A 16,642-nucleotide genomic window follows, 5' to 3' on the forward strand; every position below is an offset into this window, starting at 1 on the left:
CCCAGATACGGTGCAGGGCTGGGAGCGTGGCCAGCCTGGCTGGCCTGGTTTGCCTTCCCCACACACCGTTACTCTCTGGTGTTCTTGTTGAAGCAAGGTGCCCACTTGCCCTGTGGCTCCTTATTAAAACAACCGGCTAGTAAAAGATTCCTTCATAAAACTCCCCGGCCTCCCAGCATGGCTACTGCTAGTGCCCAAATTGGTGGGCGGGGAAGGAGGCACAGGGGATAATGGGGTCAGGGTGTCACACAGCAAGGCCGCTTTCTTCCCCAGCGCTGCTTTGTTTTTTTTCAGGGCTTTGCTCTCCAGCAACTGGAGCAATGCCGAGAGGAAGGTCTATAAGATCCCCGGCACTTCCTCTGAAATGATGAGGCTCCTTATGGAATATGCCTACACCGGGACAGTGCGGGTCACGGATGACAACGTTGAAAGTTTGCTCATCGCAGCAGACCAGTTCAATGTCCTGGACATCGTCAGACTGTGCTGCGAGTTCTTAAAATCCCAGCTGTGCTCAGAAAATTGTGTCGGCATCTGGAGATTCACAGGCTACTACTACTGTCCTGACGTGCGAGAAGCAGCCCATGAGTTCATCCTGCATCACTTTGAGGAGGTGAGCAGGGTGTCCACAGAGTTTGTGGCGCTCTCCTTCAATGACCTGGAACGCCTGCTGGAGAAGGATGAGCTCCCTGTGAAAGAAGAGTCCGTGTTCGAGGCCGTTCTGAAATGGGTTGCTCATGACCTGCAGAACAGGAGGCAGCACGTTGTAGCCTTGCTGGGCAAGGAAGGGTGGAAGTGTGGACAGAAGGGATTTTTTTTCTCTAAATAAACTCAGCGTTACTGACAGTTAAGACTTTGCTTAAAAATTTTGAACTCATACGTGCGCAGTGGTATGAATTTGTAGTCCATGTTCCCTGTACTTACACGTCCCTCATGCAAATCTGCAAGTGCCATTTCTATCAGTTTCACAGGAACTAGATTTTCATCAGTGTCCCAGAAGGTCTTATTGACCAGCTCTTTGAAGAGCTGGAAGTTTGCTTTCCTGAAATTCAGGGTCCTGACTTTACTCTTCCCCACATGCCCAGACCCCTCGGGACTGTGCACTCCACCAGCGCCTGACCACCGCAGCCCAGGCTGCCTCCAATCTTGATGTCACCCATTAGCTCATTTGCGTTGGTGCCCTTCAGGTCCAGTATGGCCGCTCCTCTGGTGGGGCTGTCTATTACCTGGCTCAAGAAGTTATCTTCAAGGCACTCGGTTCTGGCAGTCTCCTGGATTGCCTACAGCTCGCCATGCTGCTTTTGCAGCAGCTGTCGGGGAAGTGGCTCAATATCTGTGATCAATTAATAAGCTTTATTGTCCTCAGTTGTTTCAACTTGATGAATCTTTTTCCTCTAGAACACCAATTCATCCCCGCTTTTTGCGGGCGCTTGATTTTCCATCTCTAAATGCCTTTTGTATGGGTGGCACGGTTATTTTAGAAATTCTGAACTTTGGAAGTCCACTTGCACACCTACCCTGACAGTGGTGTCTGTGGATGCCGTAATGCATCATGGTGTGTTCCTTTATGACTAAAAGTTACCACAGGGTAAGGCAAGGTAGCCTTGCGTTAAGTTGCCATGGCAGAGCTTAACAACCCATCTTACAGAGTTTTAGTAGCAAGAAAAGAAACTGTCTGGAGCTTGATGGTACCCCAAAACCTCCCTGCCTCCCTCCCTCCCTGCGGGCGTGCTGCCTGCTCCCTGCCCAGGCTCTGCAGGCAGGGCAGAGGCCATTCCCAGCACGGCATGGCCATGCTGGGGAACCTCTCCTGCCCGCCAACGGCACACGGCACCACCGCTCACCCAAAAGTGGCAACGCAGGAGCCAGTGGGCCAGGCGAAGATGAGGGCGGTGCTGTCCTCATTGCTGCCAAGTCTTTTTCTGCAGTGGTTTAAAACAGTTTACCTTGGGTTAAAAGCAATGTAAAGGGTAACAAGGGACGATGTCCACTGCTGCCATGTGCCCAGCCCTGAGAGCTGAACCCCAGCTAGACCGCTCTGGCCAGCCCAGACAAAGCGTTCCTCCCAGACGTCCTGGTATTTTTTAGCCATCTCTTCTCAGAGAGTTTGTCTTCAGTGCATCAGGCTGGTTTACCCCTGGAGAGCTGCAACCGTCTGCAAGCAAGTTTGTCATTAGAGAATTTGCTGTAGGTAAAATAAAGGGGAAGGATGCCTGGAGAAAAGCAGAGATGCCCTCACTGGAGAGCTGACTTTCACTGTGGAAAGGTCATCCATTCCCTCTAATGGTCATGCCTCAGTTACCTGACTGTGTTAGTTTGAGTTTAGGTGGTTGTTAAAGATGGGATTATGAGACGTAAATGTATGCATGCATGCTGTTCCAACCACTTTTCCTTGACACTGTGACTTGATATTGCAGGCATCATGAGATGGTTTGCGCTCTAATGGGTAGAGAGCTCCGTTAACAAAAATACAGTTAATACACAGCCTTCATGTTAGCCTTTTTCGGCTCATTTATGATTGTCTTTAGGCCATTTGATTCTCTGAAAAAGATTCCAAAATATCCATTGCCTTTTCAGCTGACGCAGGAACCTTCTATATATCAGGTCTCTAAGAAGGAAGAACGACGCCAAGGTAATTATTTCATTCTATAGTTACCCAGCCATACCAAGCCTGTCTCTGTAAATTTCAGCAGCCATCGGCTGAAGGGTCAGTACTGAAGGGACATAAACCATTAAGGCCAGTAATCTGCCCCTTCAGAAAGGACAGGTGAGCAGCACTTGTGGTGCTAAAGGGTTGGGCTACGGTTTACGACTCAGAAGTTTTAGCTGTTTCATGATGGGCTTACTGTAGGTTTTCTGTATGTTATTTAAGACTGGTGGTCAAAAAAATAAGAGCATGTGTGGTCTCTAGAGAGCGAAAATCACAGCAATTACACGACCGGGCCGCGCCGGGAGCAGAGGCTACGGCCCCTGACACAACATGGCCGCCGGGAGCCCTGTGCCGGGACTACAGCTCCCAGCGTGCCCCGGGGCACCCCTTCCTGCCCTCTGACCCCCGCAGGAACCAGAGCCGCCTCCCCGGGGCTGCCCCGGCCCAAGGGCCTGGTGGAGCCGGGAGGAGGAGGAGGGCAGAGAGGGAGAGAGCAGCAGAGAGGGGTGGGAAGGGCCAGAGGGACAACGGGGAGAGCAGGGGGGAGCTGGGCAGGGAGCGGAGGGAGGAGAAATGCTGATGAGGGGCAGGGGGAGAGCGGGAAAGAGATGGAGGGCAGGGGCCAGGGTCAGGACGAGGAGGCGGAGAAGGAGAGAAGAGCGACGGCCTCCAGGGCTGAGGTGGGGGAAGAGCAAAAGGGGACGGGGAGTGGGATGGAGGCCCAGAGGGAAGAGGGAAGGCCCAGGCAGACAGGCAGGAAAGGGGACGGGCTGCAGGACAGCAAGGAAGATGAGGCCAGGCAGGTGGACAGAGCGATAGAAAAGAGAGAAGGGCAGGGAGCGGGGGAGAGAGATGTAGAGAAAGACAAAAATAGCAAAGAGAAGACCAGGCTGTATGGCAGGGAGGGAGGGATGAAAAACATAAGATGAGGGAGCCGGCCAGAGAAAGACAGAGAAAGGAAAAAATAGTGATGGGCTAGAGACAGGGCGGGAGGAATTAAAAGATGGGGGCAGGGAGCCAGGCAGAGAGCGATGAGGAGGGACCACAAATAGCAACTACGGGCAACTGACTCCATTTCTTGAGCACCCCCCAGCAGCGGCATTACCAGGCGCCTCAAGGAATGCGCTGCCTGCAAAAGCCCTTCCCTGGGCTCAGTCCTGCTACCTGATATTGGTGATGAACGTCGCCCTGCAGAGTGGCCGGGACTGTGGGGAAAAAGCCCAGCTCGGGGCGGGGGGGGAATCGGCCAGCTGTTTTTTTGTCTGTTTGCTTGTTGGTTTTGCGTTTGTTTGCTTGTTGGTTTTGCTTTTTAAAATAATACCATTTAAGCTCTAAATACAACCTGTAAGGAGAAAGGACCCAGGCGTACTAGGTTGGGCACATTTAGAGCCCAAAGCCGTCCAACAGCCACACAAACCACCGCTGGCTCCCGCTGCGCACACTGCACCGCCTGCTCGCAGGTACAGGCAGCCGCCCTGGGTCTTGAGCGCTCCTCCGGAGCGGCACCGCCAGGCAGCTCAAAAAATCCCACTGCCTGCAAAAACTAGAGCACAGCTTAATTCTGGGCAATTTTCCCTCTTTTCAAGCCTGCTGGTTAAAGAGTCATCTGTTGAGGCACGGCTCAGGACCACGCCAGGGCCAATGGCGCTGCTTTCTGCACCCCGTGGCGGGGATGGGCAGAAGGAGATGTTCCTAGATCAGATCGTGGGACGAGGTACATGCGCAGGGTGTCAGGGTCCAGGGTTTCCCAGTGCCTCCGTGAGAGATCTTGCTGCCAGCAAGCACCTCACCATAACGCCGAGGCCGTATCCACCCCCTGGAGCTGGGTACAGCTGCCCTGAGGGGTCTCACAGGGAGGACAGGGTCATCTGACATCTGACAAAGAAATGATGAGCTGAAGCCCGGTGGCCATGGCTGGCCAGTTCAAAGTCTCCGAGGGCCTCAACCTTTCTCCCCGGGAGTGTTTAACCCAGGTTTTACTGTTATGTACAGGATCCGGGTGTGTTGGCCCTGGCTTCCTGGGGTTATGTTATTTTTATGTTATCTTGTGTTCCGCATGGTCTTTTTTTGTGGAGAGTCCTCTTTTTCAGCTTGTTTACCATTTTAAGGTTTAGATGGGGGTCTTTGTTTTGTGTACAATGTTGTATCTGTTTGGGGTTTTTTTGCTGTTTTGGTGGATTGTATTGTGTTTTCTATCTTGAAACCATCATTTCTGGTCCAATATGTCTCCTGCAGGTGGGGCAGTGCCACTTCTGGTGCAGTCGACTCGTTTCTGACTTCTAGCCCATAAGTAATGACTGCCAGAGGACTATGCGTACTTCTAAATTTCCACGGACTTCCAAATTCAGGGTCATTTCTCCTGCCTTGAGGAAGAGCCATGGGAAGATGCCAGCCACATGGAAGGACCAGGCTTTCTGGGTTTTGCTTTTGAGTTAGAAACCTGCAAAGAGGCTGCTGTCGTTAAGTTTAGTGACATTTTGTAACTCAACTGGGTATTGTGTGACTTGAAACGTTGCTGGCAAATCATAGATTCATAGAATGGGTAGAGTCAGAAGGGACTTTAAAGATCATCTAGTCCCAACCTCCCTGCTATGGGCAGGGACACCTCCCACTAGACCAGGCTGCTCAAAGCCCTGTCCAGCCTGGCCTTGAACAATTCCAGGGATGGGGCATCCACAAGTTCTCTGGGCAGCCTGTGCCAGCGGCACACCGCCCTCGGCAAAAAGAATGTCTTCTTAATATCTTATCTAAATCTACCCTCTTTCAGTTTAAAACCGTTCCCCTCGTCCTGTTGCTCCACTCCCTGACCAAGAGTCCCTCTCCACCTTTTCTGTAGGCCCCCTTTAGGTAGTACTGGAAGGCCGCTATTAGGTCTCCCCAGAGCCTTCTCTTCTCCAGGCTGAACAACCCCAAGTCTCTCAGCCTGTCCTCACAGCAGAGGGGCTTGAGCCCTCTGGTCATTTTTGTGGTCTCCTCTGCACTCACTCCAACAGTTCCATGTCCTTTGCATGTTTGGGGCCCCAGAGCTGGAGGCAGTACTTCAGGTGGGTTCTCACGAGGGCAGAGTAGAGGGACAGAATCATGTCACTCGACCTGCTGGCCATGCTTCTTTTGATGCAGCCGAGGATATGGTTGGCTTTCTGGGCTGCAAGTGCACATTGCCAGCTCACGTTGAGCTTCTCACCCACCAACACCCCCAAGTCCTTCTCCTCAGGGCTGCTCTCAAACCATTCTCCTCCCAGTCTGTATTTTTGCTTGGGATTGCCTCAGCCCATGTGTAGGGCCTTGAACTTGGCCCAATTGAACTTCTCCAGCCTGTCCGGGTCCCTCTGGATGGCTCCAGCGTGTCGACCGTGCCACACAGCTTGGTGTCGTCGGCAAACTTGCTGAGGGTGAATTCAATCCCAACATCCATGTCACCAACAAAGATGTTAAATAGAACACCATTCATCACTGCTCACCACTTGGTCATCAAGCTGTTGGCCAAACCTCTCTGAGTGCAGCCATCCGTCCAATTCCTTAGCCACCGAGTGGTCCATCTGTCAAAGCCATGTCTCTCCAATTTAGAGACAAGGATGTCATGTGGGACAGTGTCAGATACCTTTCCCGAGTCCAGTCAGATGATGTCAGCTGCTCTTCCCTTATCCACCAACACTGTAACCCCGTTGTAGAAGGCCACCAAATTTGTCAGGCACCGTGTGCCCTTAGTGAAGCCATGTTGGCTGTCGCTGATCACAGAATCACAGAATCACAGAATGGTTCGAGTTGGAAGGGACCCTAAAGATCATCTAGTTCCAACCCCCCTGCCATGGGCAGGGACACGTCCCACTAGACCAGGCTGCCCAAAGTCTCACCCAGCCTTGAACACTTCCAGGGATGGGGCATTGACAGCTTCCCTGGGCAACCTCTTCCAGTGCCTCGCCACCCTTACAGTAAAGAATTTCTTCCTGATATCCAATCTAAATCGACCCTCTTTCTGTTTGAAACCGTTGCCCCATGTCCTATCATTGCACTCCCTATATTCCATGTGCCTCAGCAGAGTTTCCAGGAAGATCTGCTGCGTGATCCTGCCGGGCACCGAGGTGAGACTGCCCAGCCTGTCTGTGGAGGAAAACCAATTGCCTTTAGGCATAGGAACAAATCTATGGAAGGTTCCAGGCGTAAGACTCCCCTTTTCATCTGTACGGCCCTAAGAGCTCTATTGGCATTTCCAGTGCCCAGCCCCTGGAGAGCGTGTGAGCTTGTGAATAGGTTTGCTCTCCAGGCATAGCCAGGGATCTCCTTTCAGACTAGTGACAAACCCGTCTTGGTGGACGGCTGGTATCCTTCCCTTCCTCAGTGAAATTTCAAAAGTAACATAGATGCCCGTCCCTGTACCGATGAGACTTCACCGGGACAGGTTCCCAGGAGAGTGTTTCTGGCAGAGGATGGGCTTTTAGTGCATATCCAACAGTGGGGCTTTTTTCCTCTGCTGCTGTGGTTTGGACTGTGGCGATGGGCGAGTTGTGGAATGAATACATATAATCCACCACAGGCTTACGGGCAAGGCTACCATATTAAAACCTGGGCTTCCAAACGACCATTAACAGGAAAAATAGACACCAAGAGCAAAATTAATGATGTCTTTTATACAGAGGACAGCACTGAAATCAAAAGGATTTCCTGACTCCGGAAACCCAAAAGGCATTTAAAGATGTAAAGCAAGCAGTCGTGGAAGCTCCCTCCTTAGCCCTGCCAGACCACAAGAAGGCTTTTATATTTATATGAACAGAAAGGAATAGCCAGTTGGGCCAGAAGCGCCTGCAAGCCATAGCATATTACTCAACAGAACTCGACCTGGTCATTCAAGGCACGAACTCCTGCGCTAGGGCTGTTGCAGCGGCAGCTTTGGTGGTTGAGAAAGCAAGAAAGGTTGTCCTGGGGCACCTCCTAACGCTGATGGTTCATTCCTGACTTCTTAGTCCTCCTCTCCAGACAGAGTTCACGCCGCTGTGGGTGTGCCACGGTTGGGAAGTACACTGGCTTGTGGCCATAAACCGGGTGGTCATTGGCCCCTTTGTCTGACCTTTCGGTAGCTGCCCCAAGGAACACTCAGCCCCCCTGAGATGTCCCCTGCCTTCGCTGGCCCTGCGGTGCGGGCAGCCGGGCGCCACACTGCAGAGCCGGCTGCATCTCCCCCAGGCTGTCTTGGCTCGTCTGGCTGCCTGGAGGAGGGGATAGTGGGGGTGGCAGCCTGGGGGTGACAGGAGGGACCCTGCCGACCTGGGGGGTGACAGGACAGTGGCCGGTGACAGGCCAGGGGACACCAGGGACACCAGCAGCCAGGGGCAGTGACAGCCCTTTTGTCACAATGCGCTGGGTCCGCTGAGGCATGGGGGTGGGGCGGTGGGCCGTTGCCCAGTGGCCATAGTGACTGGCCAGGCCTAGCAACACTGTGTGGGAGAGAGGGAGCAGGGACAGAGCTCGGCTCAGCCCGCACCGCTTTCCCCGGCCCCTCGGCGGGCCCTTCCCTGCGCTGCCACCAGCCCAACCCAGCACAGAGGCCGCCACACTTGGTACCGCTGTGGACGCCGTGGCCCCTGGACCACCTGGCCACAACCATGTCGTGCATCCACTACAAGTTCGCTGCCAAGCTGGCGTATGACAGGGTCATCTTCAGCGGCCTGAACATCTGCCTGCGGGACCTCAAGCGCCAGATCATGGCCCGCGAGAAGCTGAAGGCGGCCACCAGCGACTTGCAGATCAGCAACGCCCAGACTGGAGCAGGTGCGTGGGGCGCAGCGCGGGGCCTCGGGGACCCCCCATGGTGGTCGCGGCCTGCGGGAGCCATGCTGGGCTCTCTGCGGGTCGCCCCAGGTGGCCCGAGTCCAGCCGGGGCCCGTGTCGTGGGCGTGGGGAGCAGCAGGAGGGATGCGGGGTGGGGATGAAGCGGGGCGGGAAGCCATGATGAGATTCGGCCGCCATCGGGAGCTGTGACTTGTGCTGGGGGCCTCGCAGAGTAGGTAGAGGTACATTTTGGGAGTCCCGGATTTTTCTCGTAGTGTTGACTAAAACTGTGAAGAGCTTTTGAAAAAGGTTTAATTTGCTTGAAGGGCTTTGCTGCAGAAGGGTCTCTGAATTTGCCTTCAGTTGCTAATGAACTTCTAGCCTGACGAATGCCAGCAGGCTGAATGGCTGCCTGGCTGATGTCCCTTCTGTAACGGCTGGGTCTGTGTAAAGCAGAGCATTAAACCCAGAACGTTCGACGGCAATAAACTGTGATGGGCCCAGTTGTTGTCACCGGGAGAAAAAATGTTTTGAAATAGGCCAAACACGGAGATCCTGTTATGGCAGTTGAGAAACCGAAAGGAAAGTTTTAGGTGAAACATTGATGCTCATAAATATATTAGCCCCTGAAGTATTACTGTAATATACGTCATAGCATTTTTACAAAGTGTGTTTCTTTGTTTCCATGCGTAATCACAACTCAGTGAAGAAGTATGTGCTTCTTGAAAAGTCCTCTTAGTATGTTGAGACGATAACAGCGCGCTGTTACATATAGGATTTTGCATTTATAGCTGCAAAAGGATCCTCTGGAGTGCTGTGTAATTACAAATTAATATGCGTTCTTACAAATTGGCTGATTTTTTTTCTGTGTTTATGTTGTTCCAGAGTACACAGATGACAACGCCCTGATTGCTAAGAACTCGTCGGTAATTGTGAGAAGAATCCCTGTTGGAGGAGTTAAAGCTGCCGGCAAAACATCTGCCATGTGAGTGTCCATAAAGCGTTGAATTCTTGGCTAGGGGTTTCAACGTGTGAACTTTTTTAATGGCTATTAGTTTACGGAGGCATTCTGCTTGTATCTCTCTCGTTAAAGCTGCAGTAAATGTTTGTCGTCGTGGGGCAGATGTTACCGTATCTGTCCCGAAGTAGGCTGACATTTTTAGGCCTGCTGGGAGATGGGGTTCCAACTCCATCAACGGTAACTTTTAAGAGGATTCTCCTGGGTTTGTCCTTGGGGTTGGCTCTTCTGAGACCCAAGTTGTAGATCCTGTTTCCTCTCTGTGGAGAGCTCCCTTATTATATGCGTTTGCTTTTATTGCTTTTATAGGAACGACAGATAGCCATTGTAGTGTAAACTCATAATTTGTTTCCATCTCAGAGGAGATGCCTTCAGGCACTCCCTAGTAATTCTGGACACGGCAGCCTTGTGCTTATAAACGTGGCCTTGCTTTGGGGGTGAATGTATGTATTGAAATATGTGTGCTTAGTGCTACCTTGTCAATGCATCCTCCGCTTCTGGCTGGATGGCACCCTCCCCGGGTATTGTCATGCTGCCCCAAAATGAGAGGGTAGATGCTGCTGGCATCAAAGATCAAACAAACACCCGTACGTGGGGATAAGGACAGACCAGCACTGCTGTGCTAATGTTGACAATTAACCAGGCAGGTGAGCTTTCTGTTCCTTCAGCTGGAAACATGTCAGAAACCACTGGTAGGGGGCCTGATGTTTGGGAATGATGAAAGTACGCTGCAATGGTGGAGAGGCCTTTCAAACATGCGTTACTTGCCTTGTAGTGTGTTCTTCAAGGTAAATGGATGAAGAAACCACTGTATGGCCAAAGAAACGTGACTTTGGAGGGTTTTATTAGTTGCACTGAGTGCACCAAGAGAGAACAGTTTATGTATGCAAATGAATTTCCATATTCACTAGATTATTTAGAACATAATGTTATGATGTTCAGGTTTTGTGATCTGTTTTCACTGCTTTATGTTTGCTACGAGTGCTTTATTTAAAGTTCTGATCACCTTTATTTCTTTTTCTAGAGGCGGAACTGAGCCACTGAGTGGAACATCAAAAACGGTATGTAAAAACACAATCTCACCCTTTTTTCAACACCCTTAATTCTAAACAAGACATTCTAAGCAAATCCTAAACAAATAGCCTTGTGTTAATTCTGCAAACATTAACTTCATGTATTTTCCAGTAAAACACAGTATATATTGCAAATACAGTGTATCTTATTCAGCGTAGTGAAGACTGAGTAATGCCATCGCTTGCGCAGTTCGAATGTGAATATTGGTATTTGTGCCTCAAATGCATTGTATTTCATATTGAACATGCCAGGCTATTTCCTGTATGACTTTGTGTTGAAGTTGTGTTGTCTGGTGCATTTGTGCATAGCGTGGTGCATTTGTGGGTAAAATCCCTGTCACTTTTCTTAACTTCTGCCTGCAGTACCTTTTTGGATCTGGGTGTTTTCAGGGTTGGATGCTGCTTTCATTTCCCAAAGGTTAAGCCTTTCTTTAGTATACCACCACTTTGAATTTACATCGGGAAAAGGGGCAGCATTTTTCTTGAGGTTTGAAAACGCTGTCAGTCTGCTGCTAAAATCTAGATCAGTAACCCAGGGAAATACTTGACTGGTAGTGGTCTAGGTCTGGATTTGGCACTTGGCTTGAATACGGTGTGAAACTGTGTGTTTCAAAATAGTCCTTGTAGTATAAAACTTACTGTGTGATGGTTTTAGTTTTTCATCGTTATTTGAAGTAGAACTGCTTTTTCTTCACTAGAGTGGTGTGAGGCATTACACTAACCCTGGGTCACTGGATCCGATCACTCGAGTTGGAGTTACTTTAACTGACCCGGTGACCCCAGCACTTAATGTAGTGCATTTATGTAAGCCACATTTGTAGTATTTGATCTAATTCCGATGGGTTTTTATTTCTTGAAAAGCATTATTTTTCTTGTTGTTTGCTAGCATGTGTATAAACAGGAATCACATGTTCATAAATAAAGTTACCATTCTTTTCGCCTCGTGTGTTCCCTGCCATGTCTGCATTATATTTCTAAGTAGCATCTTACCACCAGCTAACAGAGGTGTCTCAACAAAGCCCCCAAAAAACCAAAGGAGGGAGGGCAGAAGCCTCGCATCGCTCTTTACGTGACCTCTCTCTCACTGTAAATCAGCGCAGCCTCAGGTGCTTCTAGTGTTGGAGACACAATTAGCTTTAGTCTGGAATCTACCTCAGGTCTTGGTCAAAAGTGTGGGGATTTTGTTTTGTTTTGTTTGAAATACACATGTTTCTGGATGTATTTCAAAGCAGAACCTGGATCTTAGCGTGGTAGGAATAAATCACTGGAAAGCTTGCCAATTGTTGCTGTAGAGTAAAGCAGCAAACTTAACATTAGTTAAGATTGTTTTAAACAGGATGCACAAAAGCTTATTCTTTGGCTATTGCTTCATCACCTTGCTCTTACGTTAGCTGTCATTCCACGCTTGCAAATGTGTGCTGCTCTCCTGCTGTTACTACAGCCAAAGCACGGAAGGGGATCCTTTTAGTGTGGCTGTGTCAGTGACTGCAAGGATCTCTGTCGTAGTAAACCCCTTCATTTCAGGAATTTGAGCAGCTTATTCTTTTTCTAGACAAGGTGATGGGTTCTTTGTATTGGCTGATGTTTTGGATTGCTGTTTTTGTTTGGGCTTTGTGGGGTATGGCGAGCTTGGCATTTTTAACCTTCTTGAGCGGAGGGGCAGAGTTCATGTTCCAGGGCCGATGTGCGGGTGCTTTATTTTGACAGGCAGCTACACTCTGTTCCTAGAAGCATAACCATGTGCCTGTATCAATGATGGGAAATCAACCATTAGTTTACAAACTACGCTGAAGATAAGTTTCCCGCAGTGATGGGTCCTTCTCAAATAAATATTTTTTTAAAAACCTTTTCAGCTGAAAATCGACAGCCGCCTTACCCCTTCGACTTTCAAGCAGTTGTGAGCATTTGACAAGGGTCCCTCTCTGAGGTATTCGGGAGCAAGCAGTTCATCTCAAGCCGGTTCGATTCATTTAGTTTCTTCTCATTAACCACACGGGCACTCCTAAGCTCTCATAGTTTTGGACTTTGTTTTGGACAAAGACAAATTACACCGGGTTTGAAACGCCTCTTTCAGTGACGCCCAGAGGATATAGTGTTACTCTCAGACTAGAGTAGAGGTGAACGATCGCTGTGTTTTGACTGTGGAACTTGAATATGTGTTTCATGTTTTGTGAACAGATTGATGACTCTCCTGCACCTCTTTCTCTGGCCCAGCTTGTGAAGGTAAATATATGTGTATATATATAATCTTGTCAAATACTTACAATCCAATCAAGTAAGTGTCGATAACGTGAAATCTGTTCTTTGAAGATTGTACAGTGTTGTACCCGCGACCCCATGTCCTGGGGATAACAGTATGCCTGACCATTTTCCAGGACTGAAACTTCATTTCCATCCTAGTTTTGTTCAGGGCAGCCTGGGACCTGAATGAGAAGGGAGGTGCTAATTAGGGACACAAGCGTACACTGTTCTTTCTGCTCGAGCTGTGGCAGTGGACACCATGGAAGCAAGAAAAAGCAAGGAAACCCATGTAACAAGGAAATGTGAGCAGTTAATGGCTAACAGTGTACTAACAGGAAGCAGCACGTTTCTCCATCCAAAGACAGAGGTACAGTAAGAAACACACCGGGCACAAGGATTTTGGTTAAAAAACAGTCAAAGAACAAGGTTTGTCTTTGTGTTATCAAAGACCACAGTTCCCATGGAAAGATGCTGGGTACTATTTAAGCCCCTCCATCTGTTTTTTTTCCATTTTACGTCAAGGAAGCAGCGGAATGGGAGACTCTTTGAAAGGGTCAGAATTTCCGTACTACATTCTGAAGCGATGGAGGCAAAGGAAGATATTCAAGCTGGACAGGTCCCATAGCACCATCTTGCTGATATCACGAGCTGGAGGAGCGCTGGCAACCGTGGAACCTTGGAAAGGTAACATTCTATAGCGGTTGGCAACTGCCTTCGTCAGTTCAACAAGCTTGGAGCAGGTATTACCTCCTTTCTTTGAGTGTATTTCACTGCCAGTTGGAGTTTTGTTTGAAAAAAGAAGCAGAGCTAAGGTTCTGAAGGTCTACTTTTTGAAAGAAAACTGCTGGATAAGAATACGATTTGCCTCAATGTTGATAGCTTTAACATTTTAACGTATGTTCTGTTGGTATTGAGAGAGTGGAGGTTGAAAGCAAGAGGTGAGGCACAAGAGCTGAAAATGGCCGCAGCTGGGAATGACCGCTATTTCCATCTTTATTCCCCCAACGCACAGGTGAGTGCTGTAGATTTTAGAGTGACTTGTATCCTTGATTTAGTTGATACATCTGTGTTGAAAGGGAGGTTTATTATGTAAAGTTAGAAGTTGGTATGTCACTCTGCCTGGTTATGGCTGCATCTGTAGATAAAATATCTGATTTTTGGAAGTGGTGAGAAGAGCTAAGCGTCATCTAAACTATGGACAATTTCTCCCATGAACTGGGCTCAGATACTTAAGGAACACACAAGTTAAAAACCGTGCATGAAGATCACTCATCACTTCCTTACTCAACTGACATTATATTCACTCTGAATAAATAGGCCATGTTTGTAATTTCTGCTTACAGCGACTACCTGACTTTCTGCAAAATCAGTTATCTAAAACAAAGTCCTTCAAAACGGGTTTATTCTTCCGAGAAATATTTATATTCCACCTGGTGAAAATCCAGGGGTGAGTGTAGGGCTCTTTGTTATTGCCTCCATCTCAGCACTAGGGATTTAGGCGTCAATGCCTGGGTGATGGGCTTTGGCTCCAGGCCCCACCATGTCCCAGGGGATTGCACAGTCACACTGGCTACGGTCCAAAAGCGGCGTGTTTTTCAGATGCTGCTCCTAGACCCATCTGATAATGTCTGGAACTGGGTGAAACTTGCCTTCAAATATTCAAATATTTTCAAGTGTGACTTTGTTTTCCTCTAAAACATTACCCCAAAACTCATTAAGAAATAACTGGCAAATTGGCATTCACAGCTCTCAGCTGGGATATGTTTCATATCCAGGATATAAACCCGAGTTTATATTTGTTGCCGTACTGTTATACCTGGACTACCGAATCATCTCCCCCATTAATTAAAACTGAAAGGTTTAAATTGGTCAGATGGAATATTCATTAACACTGATTTAGCCACCTTCGTAGCAGGAATTCATTTCTCTGCCAACAAAGAGCGATGAATGCAATGATGTGCTGATGTGCACTAACATACTGATCCCCACTTTTTACAGCATCTTTTATGTGATGTATTCTTTTGAAATATTTAATAAACCTTGGAATAATCCATCTTAGTGATAGCAATATCTTATCTTACTGATAGCAATAGTAGTAGTTTTGTAGTAGGATTTCAGTTTCCTCTCAAGAAACGTTTCTTGTTCAACTTTTTTCCTCCCAGCAGGGGACAGAAGAATGACCTTGCTTTGCATGGTATTTATCCACAAGTAGGATTTCACAGTAGCTTTGATTCTGACGGATTTACAATTATTTTCATTATTTAGGATTATTTCACATTTTGAATAAACAAGGGCTTGGGTCTTACTCAAATATCTGTTATAGATTTAAATATACTCTAAATTTTTGTGATATGAACTGTTATTTTTTGCACATGATTTATGTTGGACAGAGGACTGACTTCATTCCTCCTTGCAGGATGATATTTTCCTTCATTGTTTTTCCATCTTTGAAATACTCCATTGTCCAATAGCCAGGCACAAAAATGGCCATATGTCTGGAGACTGGTCCCACACCCAAAGAGCCAGCAGGGAAAACTATGCCTTGTTCTAAAGCTCTTTGGGAACCGCTTGCGTAGCTCCACAAACCTGGGGGCTGCAGGCTTTCCTGCTGCCTTCAGCCTCAAAACCACCCTTTCGAACTTGGCGCCGTGCCAGCCTCCCAAATGTCCAGATATCTGGAGATTGCTTCCACGCCCAAAGAGCCAGGATGGAAAACTGTGGCTTGTTCTAAAGCTCTTTGGGAACATCTTGCATGGCCCCACAGATTTTGGGGCTGCAGGCTTTCCCGGCGCCTTCAGCCTCAAAACCACCCTTTCCCACCTGGCACTGTGCCAGCCTCCCAAATTTCCATTTGTTGGGAGATTGCTGCCACGCCGAAAGAGCCAGGAGGGAAAACTGTGTCTTGTTCTAAAGCTCTTTGGGAACCGCATGCATGGCCCCACAGACCTTGAGGCTGCGGGCTTTCCGGATGTCTTCTGCCTCAATAACACCCTTTCTCACTTGTCTCCGTGCTAGCCTCCCAAATTTCCATGTGTCTGGAGGCATACTGCTGCGCCCAAAGAGCCAGGAGGGAAAACTGTGGCTTGTTTTAAGGCTCTTTCGGAACCTCTTGCATGGCCCCACAGACCTTGGGGCTGCAGGCTTTCCAGCCACCTTCAGCCTCCAAACAACCCTTTCCCACTGGGCGCCGTGCCAGCCTCCCAAATTAGCATATGTCTGGAGACATACTGCTGCGCCCAAAGAGCCAGGAGGGAAATGTGTGGCTTCTTCTAAAGGTCTTTCGGAAATGCTTGCATGGCCCCAAAGACCTTGAGGCTGCGGGCTTTCCTGACCTCTTCAGCCTCAATAACACCCTTTCCCACTTGGTGCCGTTCTAGCCTCCCAAATGTCCAGATGTCTGGAGATTGCTGCCACACCCAAGGAGCCAGGAGGCAAAAGTTTGGCTTGTTCTGAAGCTCTTTGGGAACTCCTTGCATGGACCCACAGACCCTGGGGCTGCGGGCTTACCTGCCGCCTTTAGCCTCAAAACCACCCTTACCAACTTGGCGCCATGCCAGCCTCCCAAATGTTCAGATGTCTGGAGATTGCTTCCACGCCCAAAGAGCCAGGAGGGAAAATTCTGGCTTGTTCAAAATCTCTTTGGGAAACACTTGCATGGCCACACAGACCTTGGGGCTGCGGGCATTCCTGACCCCTTCAGCCTCAATAACAACCTTTCCCACTTGGCGCCAGGGACGGTCTCCAAAATATACATATGTCTAAAGACTGCTGCCATGCCCAAAGAGCCAGGAGGGAAAACTGTGGCTTGTTCTAAAGCTCTTTGGGAACTGGTTCCATGGCCCCAAAGTCCTTGAGGCTGGGGGCTTTCCTGCCGCTTTCAGCCTCAATAACGTCCCT

Source organism: Chroicocephalus ridibundus, chromosome 4 (genome assembly GCF_963924245.1).
Source record: "Chroicocephalus ridibundus chromosome 4, bChrRid1.1, whole genome shotgun sequence".
Classification (NCBI taxonomy): Eukaryota; Metazoa; Chordata; class Aves; order Charadriiformes; family Laridae; genus Chroicocephalus; species Chroicocephalus ridibundus.